This window comes from Oryctolagus cuniculus, chromosome 9 (assembly GCF_051225735.1).
Source record: "Oryctolagus cuniculus isolate XC-2025 breed Fujian yellow rabbit chromosome 9, ASM5122573v1, whole genome shotgun sequence".
Lineage (NCBI taxonomy): Eukaryota > Metazoa > Chordata > Mammalia > Lagomorpha > Leporidae > Oryctolagus > Oryctolagus cuniculus.
Genome location: NC_142875.1, coordinates 34770128 through 34782599, shown reverse-complemented (window position 1 = coordinate 34782599; position 12472 = coordinate 34770128). Strand labels below are relative to the sequence as shown.

General features: G+C 40.0%; 1 protein-coding gene across 7 annotated transcripts in view; it reads left to right on the top strand.

The window, feature by feature from the left end:
- SLAIN1 (SLAIN family member 1) overlaps window positions 1-12472 on the top strand; it is an 82109-nt gene that overhangs the window by 17374 nt on the left and 52263 nt on the right. The gene's annotated exons all lie outside the window — the stretch shown is intronic.

Sequence of the window (12472 nt, the reverse complement as noted above, 5' to 3'; positions counted from 1 at the left end):
CTTCCATATTGAAGGGTGAGAGTATATCTGAGGGTAGGGCCAAGAGAATCTGCAGTGACAAGGTCACAACATGACCTTAGCCACAGTGAAGTTTGAGAACACCGCCCATGAAGCTCTTAACCATTTTTTGAGCTCTTGATTCTGAGATGGTCGGTGCCTTATGTTCTTGATGTCCTTTGTCTTCCTCTAACTGCAGTCATCTGAGGTCAGTACCATGCTTAGCTTTGGAGGCAAGGAAAGTGAGGGTAGGAAAGTTCAGAAGATTGGAAGGGCAGAGTGTTTCTCGGGGACAGGGTCAGAGGCAGGGTACCAGTCACTCAGTCCCTAACTGCTATTCTCTACTGCTGTGTTGTCACAGCCGTAAGTAAATATCTGCAGAAATCTGTTTGGGAAAGCTTGGAGTTAAAACATTATATTCACATTTTGAACCAAAATGAAAGAAGTGATTCAGTAATAGCAGGTTGAAAAGAGTGTGAGAACCAAGGTGTGCCAAGCTGAGAACTTCAGGAATGGATGACTAATAGAGCAGCCACATTTGTGTCAGGAGACTCAACATTGGTTCTGTTCCCATTTCTCTCTAAGCAAACCATTAAATCTCTGGACTTCATTCTTTTAAGGATTGTATAGAGTATTATCAACACCTCTTGATTTCATTGACCAATAATTTAAAGCAAAATTCAAATGAAATTCAGAATGATACATACTTTTCCACAAAAGGGGCAGATAGTAAATACCTTAGGGTTTACAGGCTACAAAATCTGTCTTGGCTATTCAACTAAACCTTCATCAGAAAGTAGCCATAGATGCAAAAATGAATAAGGGTGTTCTACAATAAAACTTGATTGATAGACACCGAGATCAGAAGTTTACATGATTTTTCACATCAAGAAATATTTTTCTTTGACCGCCTTCCTTCAACCATTAAAAAAATAAAAATTATTAGGTAGTATATATTTTAAAAAGCAAACAAAAACAAAAGAGGCTGGATTTGATCCACCTCAAAGCTATTGGTTGGCAAAGCCCACTTTACCTGCTTTGTACGTAGGATAGGTTTATATACAAGGTAGATTGTAATAGAGGAGAAACTTTTGTTAAGTTTAATGTATAAATTATCTTAATTGATAATTACTTTTGAGATTTTAGACTAAGCAACCAAATATCTCACTTGGCTGTTATTGACAAGAGTACAAAGCTGATTTGTGATACAATGAGGCCATGGGTGGATATGATACAGTTTTACTCATTTAAATTTCACATGAAAAGATTTAAGTAGAGATTTATTTTAAAACCAATATTAGGTCTGTTACTAAATTTGTACACAAATCTAAAGTGTCTTTGTCACAAGACTGTTTTTTTTTTTCCAAAGAGCTATCATCCCATTATGAGGTAAGAAGTAAATGACTAGAACAAGTTTATTGAATGACACATTCTTTTTTAAAATTTTAACTTAATATTTTATAAAATTAGATCTGTAATTTAAACATTAATATCCTGAATATTGTAAGAAAAGTGGCAGATTCTTGTTCCATCATCCATGCCCATTTTGTCTCCCTGTTGCAGTCACTTAATAACAGCTCTTTGTTTTGGTTTTGTCCTTTACCTCTTCTCAAATTCCATGCTTATGACTACTGTTTAAGCTTCCAACTTTGGAAATGATCTGTTCCTTTTGACTTCGGGTTGTGAAGGTTTCATTCTCTCAATACTTCCTTCCTCAAACTTTTTCTCCACATATTCTCCCCATGTGTATTAGACTGTTTTAGACTACATCAATATTTGTTGCAGGAACACTCATTTCTAAGCCATGTAATGTTTTCCTATTTTTTCACCTAACTTCTGCTTTTGAGTTAATCGTAATATACTTTCTTGAGTCTTTTAGTTCATCCTCCAACTGCAGTTTATTTTCCAACTCTGGGCCATCCTGATTATGGTAAAACACATGCACCTGAGGGTTTTGCTTTGTTAATCTCCCAACAGTGCCCTCAGCCGTGACTCTCACTTGAACTTGTCCTCTGACACCCAGCAGCGTCATGCTGGCATTTCCTGTAGGTTGCTCCTGGGAATTCCTCTGGTGTCTCTTGAGTGTTGTATCAGCTTTTTCCTTGATGCAAAAATTTTGTTCTCCTTATATTCTCTTTCAGTAGAATACAGTCTCCACTGGCTTTTAGGGGGGCAGTAAGAGGGAAAAGACACAGGAGGTAAATTTTGAGCACCTTGGGTCTCTGAAGATGGCTTTTATTGTCCCTTTACTTGTATGCTTAGTTTGTCTTTGGACTAAGTCTAGAATTCTAGTTTAAAATACATTTCCCATAGGATTTAGAAGGCGTTTATTATGTATAACTTAGTTTCTAGATTGCCATTGAAATTCTGTAAAATTCTTTCTTTTTAATTTTTGAGAGACAGAGGGAGGCAGACAGAGGGAACTATTCATTGGTTCACTTGTGAGATGCCCACAGTAGGTAGGCTGGGTCGCCCACACCAGTAGCAGAGACCCAATTACTTGAGCTATCAACTGCCATCTCCCAGGGTCCACATTTGGCAACAAGCTGGAGCCTGGAATTGCATCCATGTGCTTGCAAATTGGATATGGGTCTCTAAACAGATATAACTGCCAGGCCAAATGCCTGTCTCATTCCACTCTTTGATTCTTTGATTTGTGACAGTTTCATGTAAATACCTTGAGTATTTTATGATCTTTTATTTCTGGTATTTTAAAATTTCACTTTGTGCTAGGCATTTATAGAGCACTTTCAACCAGGAAACTTTAGCCCTGAAAAGTTTCTTGAACTATCTGTAATACTTTCCTCCCATTCTTTCCTTTCTTGAAGCTCCTGTTGTTGAGGCATTAGATCTCCTTGGTTGATGTTCAGATTTTATATTCTGTTCTTGCTTTCTAACCTTGATTTTGTTGATGTTTTTGGAGATTTAAAAACCAATCTTCAGAATGTCTGCTCACTTACTTGTGTCAACCATCATTATAGTTAATGGGGATTCACATGTCAAGTCCCTGCCCTGTTGAGCTTATCTTTTGACGTGGAGATTTTCACTTCATTCTCCTGCTTTTTCTTTTTTTTTTTTATCCACTTTTTAAAAATATTTTATTTGACAGAGTTATAGACAGAGACAGAGAGAAAGGTCTTCCTTCCGTTGGTTCACTCCCCAAATGGCCGCCACGGCCGGTGCTGTGCCGATCTGAAGCCAGAAGCCAGAAGCTTCTTCCTGATCTCCTATGTGGTTGCAGGGGCCCAAGCACTTGGGTCATCCTCCACTGCCCTCCCGGGCCACAGCAGAGAGCTGGACTGGAAGAGGAGCAACCAGGACTAGAACCCGGCACCCATACGGGATGCCGGCGCTGCAGGTGGAGGATTAACCAAGTGAGCTACGGCGCTGGCCTCAATTCTCCTGTTTTTATAAGGTGCCTTATTTGTGTGTGGTATCCTTGAACCTAGTGGCTTTCTGTTACAGTTTATTCAAGTAGTAAAGCTCCTCTTTATAAAAAGTAGGAGAGGAATAGTTGCTTGGGTGTGGGAGAGAACTCCGGGATTTGTGTAATGGCTATAGATTTTCAAAACAGTCCTTTGTGTTTGTGTCACTAAGAACTCCCTGTCATCATGGTGCTTTGCCCTTGCAGTTCAGAGCCTTCCAGAGGTCCTGTGTCCCATGCTGTGGGCATGTAGAGCGCAGAATGCCAAATCCCACGTCTATTACCTGGTGATCACTGTTGTTTACTTCTAGGATTGTGTGAGCCTCTTTAGTCTGATGTCTTCTCATTCAATCTTTGTTGCAGGTGTAAGAATCCAGTTTTAACTGTCGCTTTAGTGTGGTTTTGTAGACCTATTGAGTTTTTCTTGGCTTCTAATTAAGGGTGTCCTTTGTCAGTGATTTACTATAAGATATTAGAAATTGATTTTTTAACTCAAGCTTTAATATATAAATACTTAATTGGAATAATGTGGTCATTCCATATTTTAGAAGTTTCAGTAACTGTAACAAAGCATGTTCCTTTTTGATTAGACTTCATTTTTCTCTTTGAAGTTGAGTTTCAAATAACAGATTACTGAGCATTGTCTTTGAGCCCTGGGTTATTTTCCAGGTTTGAGGGTGAATTGCCCAAGGGCAGAGATTATTTTGGTCAGCAGCTCCCTAACTCCTGGAAGGAGTCCTGACACAGTAGATGGCTGTTGCTGAAGTAAATGAATGTTGAATTCTTTGTGAACCCAATATTATCCAATATTATAATGACATTGTTTCAGCTTTGAATCATTTCAGATGGAGTGAAGTCCTTCCTATTTTCCTTCCCAGTCACTTATTTCTTTCACAGACTGTAACATTGCTGTCCCTTCATGATCATGTTTTAATTGGTGCTCATTTACACATTTGGTTGCAGAGTGGTTAACTGATCTCCTTCATGATTGCATACAATCAATCCCCTATGCACCAGAATTTAAAGACTGCTCACTGAAATCCACTGCCATGAGTGGGAGCCATTAGATTGGAAGAAAGGGTCAAGTAATAGTCTGTCTTCCACTCTCTTGCTCTCTTCCTGCTGGTTTCTGTCTCAGACTCTTCATTGTTTTATCAGTAGATGGGTAAAAGGTATTTTTTTTTCTCCCTCTGAAGTAACTAGCAAAGAGTTCTTGTTCTCACTCTAAAGAAATGATAAATGTTGGATATGATGGGTAAGCCAGGGTCCCAGATCTGATCGTTGTTCTACATATGTATGATATCATGTGATGGTGATTTTGATATGTATCAGTAAGTAAATGTTCTGTGTGTCAGTTACAAGCAAAAATAAAACTTAAGGGCACTTTGTGTGTGTGTGTGCGCGCTTGCACATTAGTATTAACCCTGGACTTCAGATAAGATACTTTTTATTAGCAAATATTTTAGCTATTTACCTTATTTGTTTTTGAAAATTACTCAAAAATTAAGATGAATTCCCTATAGAACACATGAAGAGAGTCGCAGCTGTGAGGAGCTGGAGTGTGTCTGGTGGCAGACTTGGTCTTCTGTCCCCTTCTGCCTTACATCCTCCCCTTCAGATCCTTAGCCTGTGCTGTGTTCTTGGCTGTGGATGAGGCTCAGTGATCATTTAGGCATCGTTGGTGCAATGGAAGCAATATCTCCAGGAATGCATCTAAATAAGCGTTTGAAAGTTGGTTTCTGTAGGCATACTTGGCGTTTGTCTTATGATTATCTTTTTTTTCCCCTGCCTTTGGGATTTCTTAGGGCCCTCAGCTTTCATTCTCTGTGTGGTAACTGGTGACCTTGGAACTAGCCATCAAAACTTGGTGGATCACGTGGGAGTGTTTAGAAGTATTAAAGATTTGTCTTTAGGTTGTGAGAACAAGTGACTTAAAATCCTGCCCTTCCAAAGAAAGTTTGTTTCTGAAGAAAATGAGCTTTGGAAAATTAAATATTATAGGGAGGTAGCAACCACATTATTTCTGTCTTAAGGTATGCTAAGAGAAAACTTTGCCTTCACAACTATAAATAACTTTGCAAATTGTTTAAAAGTGTGTGTGTTTTAAACAAAATCAGATTATTTTTGGTGTAAGATATATTCTTAGAAATAGCTAACATATCTACCCTGTTAAATTCCCTGGAGTATTAATTGACTTGAGTCTAAGAAATGGTTTACTTTACGGCCCCCAAACCTTATCTAAACTTCCCCAAATTGATATTCATTTCAAAATTAGTTTATTTGAAAGAGATAGTGATTGTCCCTCCAGTGGTTAATCTCCCACTGCCTGCACAACCAGGGTTGAGCCAGGCTGAAGCCAGGATCTCTGAATTCAGTCTGGTCTCCCATGTGAGTGGCAGGGACACACGAATTTAAGCTATCACCTGCTGCCTCCCAGGGTGTGCATTAGTGGGAAGCTGGAATTTGAAGTGGAACTGGAACTTGAACCCAGGCATTCCCAGATGGGATGCACGTGTTCCAAGCAGTGTCTTACCACTGTGTCAAATGCCTGCCCCCAAATTTATCTAATATCCACAGAATCAACTTACAAAGCCTTGTTTATCAAATCATTGACCGAGGGAAGTTAAATGTATTCAGCTTCTTTTTATGATTGTACTTATTTTGTTGAGTTGTAATGGGTAAAACAGATTTGGAAAACAAACATATGAAGCTTAAATGTTAGATCTCTTCCTAACAATATGAATAATATGAATAGCTTTTTGGAGGGTACTTTACAGAAAGTAGTGTTAAAAGTTAGGTAATGGCTGGAATCTTCACACTGGTAAATCTGTCTCTTGGTATAAAAAAAGCCTAGAAGAATTTTTTGACAGGCAGAGTTAGAGCAAGAGCCAGAGAGAAAGGTCTTCCTTCCGTTGGTTCACCCCCAAAATGGCCATTATTGTCCCGCGCACTGCGCCGATCTGAAGCCAGGAGTCAGACGCTTTCTCCTGATCTCCCATGCAGGTGCAGGGCCCAAGCACTCGGGCCATCCTCCACTGCCCTCCCAGGCCACAGCAGAGAGCTAGACTGGAAGAGGAGTGACCGGGACAGAATCTGGCGCCCTGACCAGGACTAGAAACCAGGGTGCCGGTGCCGCAGGTGGAGGATTAGGCTAGTGAGCAGTGTCACCTGCCAAAACAAAGCCTAGAAGAATTTATTTCCAGGGTACTGATGCAGTCTTAGACCTCTCAGTATCTTGGTTCGTTTTTCTCCTTTGAAGATATACTACAATGTTTGTTTTCCATTTGGAGACAACATGTTTTGTGAACTTCCTATTGAATTTTTAACATCATATGCTTCTTTCCCATAAGATTAAGCATCTGAGAATAGAGACGTCCTCTTCTGTTTCTATTTGCTTTATCAGTGCTTAATATTTTTTAATGTTTTAATTACTGACTGGGTGGTTAATTTTTTACATTTAAACTAGATGTGCAAAGAAACCAATTTCATCAAACGTTTGGTGTTATAAATGACATCCTACTAGCTAAGCCAAGAAAACCCAAATTGTATGGCAGTGTTCATTAAAATGTTAGTTTGTGGGATGAGGATTTGAGTCTGCCTTGTTTACCTCTCTAATAAAATAGTTCCTCTCACATTGTAGGTGTCCAATACTAATTGTTGAATGAAAAGTCCTGGGAAGCATTTTGATCCACCAGCTAGTCTTGGCACCCTCTAGTGCCTCAGCCTGCTCTCCTAACTCTGATAGAGAGCTTGCCTATTGTTTCTAGCACCTTGCCTAGGGAGTGCAGACATTGAGCAGGTCAAACAGGGCTAATAGATATCAAGTGATATTGAACGCCAAGTTAGTTTGGAAATGTGAAGTGCCATGTAAGTGTCCAGAGACAATCCTAACATGTAGTCCTTGTTCATAGAAGATGTGGCATCATCTTGATTAGGGGATGACCTATTTTACTACCTATAGATAAACTTGTTTGGGTTAGGTATCTTAAACTGAAGTTTTTAAGTTAATTCAATCGTAGAAAATTCAGGACAAACTCCATGCTTTGTCCTTTGTCTCCTGTGTCATCTTAGATCTGTATGTACAGGTTAAACATTCCTTATTAGAAAATCCAAAATCCAAGATGCTGCCGAATCAAACTTTTTGGTTACTAACATGATACCACAAGTGAAATTCCATACCATGATGCTTTGTTTCATGCAAAAAATTATTTAGAATACTGTGTACAGTTCAACATTGTGTATGAGGTACATATGCAGTGTACATGATTTTTGTGTTTAAACTTGGATCCTATCCACAAGATCACTCGTATGTATTAAAACTTTTCAAATTCTGAAAAGCCAAAACAACAAAAAAGGCAAGAAAACCAAACACCCTGAAACAATTCTGGTCCCAAGTATTTCGGATTAGGATCTCAACCTGTATTCCATTCCTGACATGTATATATTGTTCTTTCTTGCTCTCTCCATTTTAGGATAAAAGTAACACATCATAGAACCTTCATAGGTAGGATGAACTCACATGATATCCTAAATGGAATAAGGCTCATCAAAGTCTTTGGAAAGCCCTTTTCATGAGCCTGGCATGTTAAATAATCAGGCAATGATGGAAAAACCTTGTCTAAGTAATTTGAAACACCCAAAGTGTAGCTCAGTTAATTTGGAGACACTTCATAAAAGCTTATCTTAAGATACTTGAATGTCTATGACTGTTGAATCAGGGCAGGTCACATTTGAGGAGACAGGGTGTAGTTTTCACAAATAGTGTTACCTTGCACTGAAAACTATCCTGGCTCATGTTTCACTATGTCCATCTCTCATTCCCTCTGGGGTTGTGTGCTGAGGAAATATGAATGGAACTTAACCCTTCTGTTCTTGCTTCAGTTATGATGGAATATTCCTTTCTACATTTAGCCAGTGAAGAACAAAGTTGTAGATTGATTAAATCTTCCAAAGGAGGCCTTTTCATTTGTCAAAGTCACACAGATTGAACAGAAACAATAAGGTTATTAAGTATCTGTCTCCTGGAACTTGCCCAGTCTCTCCTTGTGTGGCCCAAGATGCTATCTCTACCAGCTTGTGTTTCTAGTCTTGAAGCTCTGTCAGATACAGAACACAAAATTAAAATTTAGTCTTTGTGGTTTATTTTAGGTGAACTTTTGTAAAGAATTTCCTTTCTCTTGGAAAGTGGTCTAGAATCAAACTGCAGTTCTTATGCTGAGATAGGGTCTCCTGATATCTGCTGTTACTCCTGTGAGCCGAAACTGAAGACATGTTGTGACAGCTGTGGGGTTCCACTGCTGCTTTTCATTAGGTTCAGAAGAGCCTCAGTGCCTTTGCTTGGGTGTTAGTAATGCTTTACTGCAGTAACTAATGAATAAGTAGGTTTGTGCTTCTATGAAATTAGCTGTTTTCCTCTGTTATACCCAACAATCGCCATGTGTGTTTGCCAGATATTCATAAACAATTCTTTACTTTTGCCAGATTTGCATTTCTTTCTGTTTAAGGAAGGTGTTTATTAAAGCCAGCAATAACTTATGACAGTGCAAAGTAGCTGTCACGATGAGTATGTAATTGACTGGGTATTTTGTTAACTCCACCAAGGAAAAAACATGAAACAATAGGAATTCTCCCAGGGTAGATGTTGGTTTTCATGCTGCTGTGATGGCTGCTCAAATCTGACTCTAGGGCAGTGGTGTTAGTTTTATTTTGGCAGTTATTCAAGCTCATTTCTTGGGACTTATATAAAATTGTCAAAATCAGGCAAGACTTTCTAGACTCCTTTTCTGAAACTCGGGGACTTGATTAGAGATGATTAAAATATTAAATCATGAAATGGCTTGAATATTTCCTAGATACAGGCTCAGGGCTGAATACTATGGTACAGCTGCAAGCAAGACAAGCTCAATGCAGCACATAGTACAAGAAACAGGTGACAGATAGCAGCTCTTTTGTATTGCTCTCTGAAAACAAGCATGAAGATGCAAGCAGGAGACATGAGTCTGAGGGGCACCAGCAGGAAATGCTTTCCTGAGGATGTGATATGTCAACTGAAACCTGAGAGTCGGCAGCTGAGAGCTCTGGGGGTGGCCATGGAAGACTGTCTGAGGCCACAAGGGCAGCAGGTGGAAAGACCCTGTGATGGGGCGAGATGCATGCTGTGAGAGGAACTGGATGACCTTTATGGTAGGGGTATTGTGGAAGAAAAATGAAAAAAATTGCTGAGTTGAGTGCCTCTAAATGAAACCATAGATGTCCATGGGGTTTCAAGGCAGTGAAGGATTCTGGGCTTTATCCTGAGATGGTTGGGAGGTCTTCATAGTTGAAGGCGTCATGGTTGAGGCAAAGGCAGGCCATGGCCATAACCCTGGAACAGGGCAGTTAGACTTGCATCTGAATTGTATGGGAGAAGGTAGAGTTTCCTTGTTTTTCCTTTTTGAAACCTGACAAAGTGTGGAGAGTGACATGCTAATTTTAGAAATTCTGGGGAATTGGGGTAAGGCTGGCTGTTAGCATTTTTAAGGGACATTTCTTTTTTTTTTTTTTTTTTATTTTATTTTATTTGAAAGACAGAGTTACAGAGAGAGGCAGAGAGAGAGTGGTCTTCCATTAGATGGTTCACTCCCCAGATGACCGCAACGATTGGAGCTGCACAATCAGGAGTCAGGAGCTTCTTCCGGGTCTCCCATGGGGGTGAAGGTCTCCAAGGACTTGGGCCATTTTCCACTGCTTTCCCAGGCCATAGCAGAGAGCTGGATCGAGGTGGAGCAGCCAAGACTAGAACCAGCATCCATGTGCGATGCCAGCGCTTCAGGCCAGGGCTTTAAACAGCTGTGCCACAGCACTGGCCCCATAAGGGACATTTCTTTTAAACTTAGATAAACTTGGAAATCTTTTCTTCATTAAATGCCTGACTTTCTCATGGAACTTCAGATGAGAAACAGTAGCTGAAAATATACTTTGGAAACTTAAGCTTTTGGTGTGCTGGTAATCTCATTTATGATATGCTAGAGTTTTAAACTTCTGTAGTAATGGTTCCTGGTTGAGTTAGGGATCTTTTGTCAGTTTGTATTTGAGTTTTTTCACTTAGCTTTAAGATTGATTTTCAAGGAATGCCATATGTAAATTTGAAATTCAGATTTGTAGTGGTGCGTGTATATACAGGGGCTTCAAAAAGTGTACAAAGAAATGAACTTAAAAACACTGAACTTTCTTTAATTTTTATTTATGTATTTGAAAGGCAGAGTTACAGAGAAGCAGAGGCAGAGAGGGAGGCCCTCTATTCATTGGTTCACTCCCCAACTGGCTGCAATGGCCAGAGCTGGGCTGATCCGAAGCCAGGAGCCAGGAGTTTCTTCTGGGTCTTCCATGCGGGTGCAGGGGCCAAAGCACTTGGGCTATCCTCCACTGCTTTGCCAGGCACATTAGCAGGGAGTAGATTGGAAGTGGAGCAGCAGGGACTTGAACTGATGCCCATATGGGATGCCAGTGCTGCAGGCCAAGGTTTTACCAGCTACACCACAGTGCCAGCCCCGCCCCCAACACTGCATGTGTATGCATGCTCAGTCTGGTCTTTCAGGCAGGTTCGATTAGTAAAGAGAGCAGTGCTGAAGATGGTGACTGTAAGTGGTGAGAACTATTAGTTTGTAGGGTGGATCCAGATTGCTATTTATACAGACGTATAAAGGTCTGCATGTGGGATCCCCATCTCTGAACGAGAAGCAGAACTTACAATAACTTCAGATGTCCACGTTAGACTGAGCAGGGGTTCCAAAGCATTCTGCATCCTTATTTGGGTTGTTGGAGTCCTCAGCCACCCTGCTGCAGTGTGTCCAGGCGCCTATGGGAAACCTGCTGGTGGAGTAACCCACACATTTGGGCAGTGCTTGTTATCGATTTTCTGTTAAGTTGCAAGCTGCTAAATTAGAAGCAACACATGCACCCATATGGAAGAAAGCTAGTTTCCTGTTCAGACTATATTAGTCTCGATTTATAAATATGAACAAGTAACCAAGTCTTACTTGATTTTGGGGAAAATGAATAGCACAAATTATATTAACAAATCAGTTGACCTTGTAGGAAGCAAATATCTGAGGCAATAGAGAATTTAGGATGCTCAAATTTATTTCTCTGCTTTTCAAATGAATACAAATGTAGAGGTAGATGGAGAGAGAGGTGGGGATAAGGGACGGGGAAGTAGGGGGAGTGAGATGGATTGATCTTTTATCTGCTGGTTAATTCTTCAAATATGTGTAATAGATGGGGCTGGGCCAGGTTGAAGCCAGAAGCCTGGGACCCAGTCTGACCTGGGTTCTCCTATATGGGTGACAGAAACTCAAGTACAAGTCATCACCTGCTGCCTCCTACAGTGTACATTAGGGAGCTGGATAAGAATTGCAGCAGAGACTTGAACTTGAAGACACTGACATGGGTTATGGGTTTCCCAAAAGGCATCCTAACTGCTGTGCCTAACTCTTACCTAGGACTCAGATTTAAGAATATACTCTTCAAACAGACTGCTGGGAAAAGAAGCAATCAAATCATTTAAGTCATTTAATTTCTTGAAAGAACTGAAATAAAGATAGGCAAGGCCAATAACCGAACTACTTCTGTGAAAGTCAAAAGCAGTCTCCAAGCAAGAAAGATGGAGAATATGAAAGAAGTTTGGGGACATGGGAAATAGATCCAGAACTTCTGATCTCTAACAGGAGTTCTAGAAGCAAGAAGAGCAGATAGTAAGGGAAATAATGGAAGAAGGTTTCTTCGAGCTGAAAAAAGACAATTTTGGGATGCATTAAAATAGATGAGAAAAGAGCTGCACCTAGATCTCCTGGGTGAATTTCAGGTTTTCCAGGATCAAGGAGAGAATGTTCAAAGAAATAGCTTATCTACTATGTAATAGACCTCGGCTATTTCATTAGTTACAATTGCATGCTAGGTGAGAAATGAATATTCTCTTTCCAGTTTTGAGGGAAAGTTATTTTCAGAATATAATTCTGTACCCAAACAGTATGTGGAGACAGACTTTGAGGTAGAGATTCAGGAAGTTTTTAC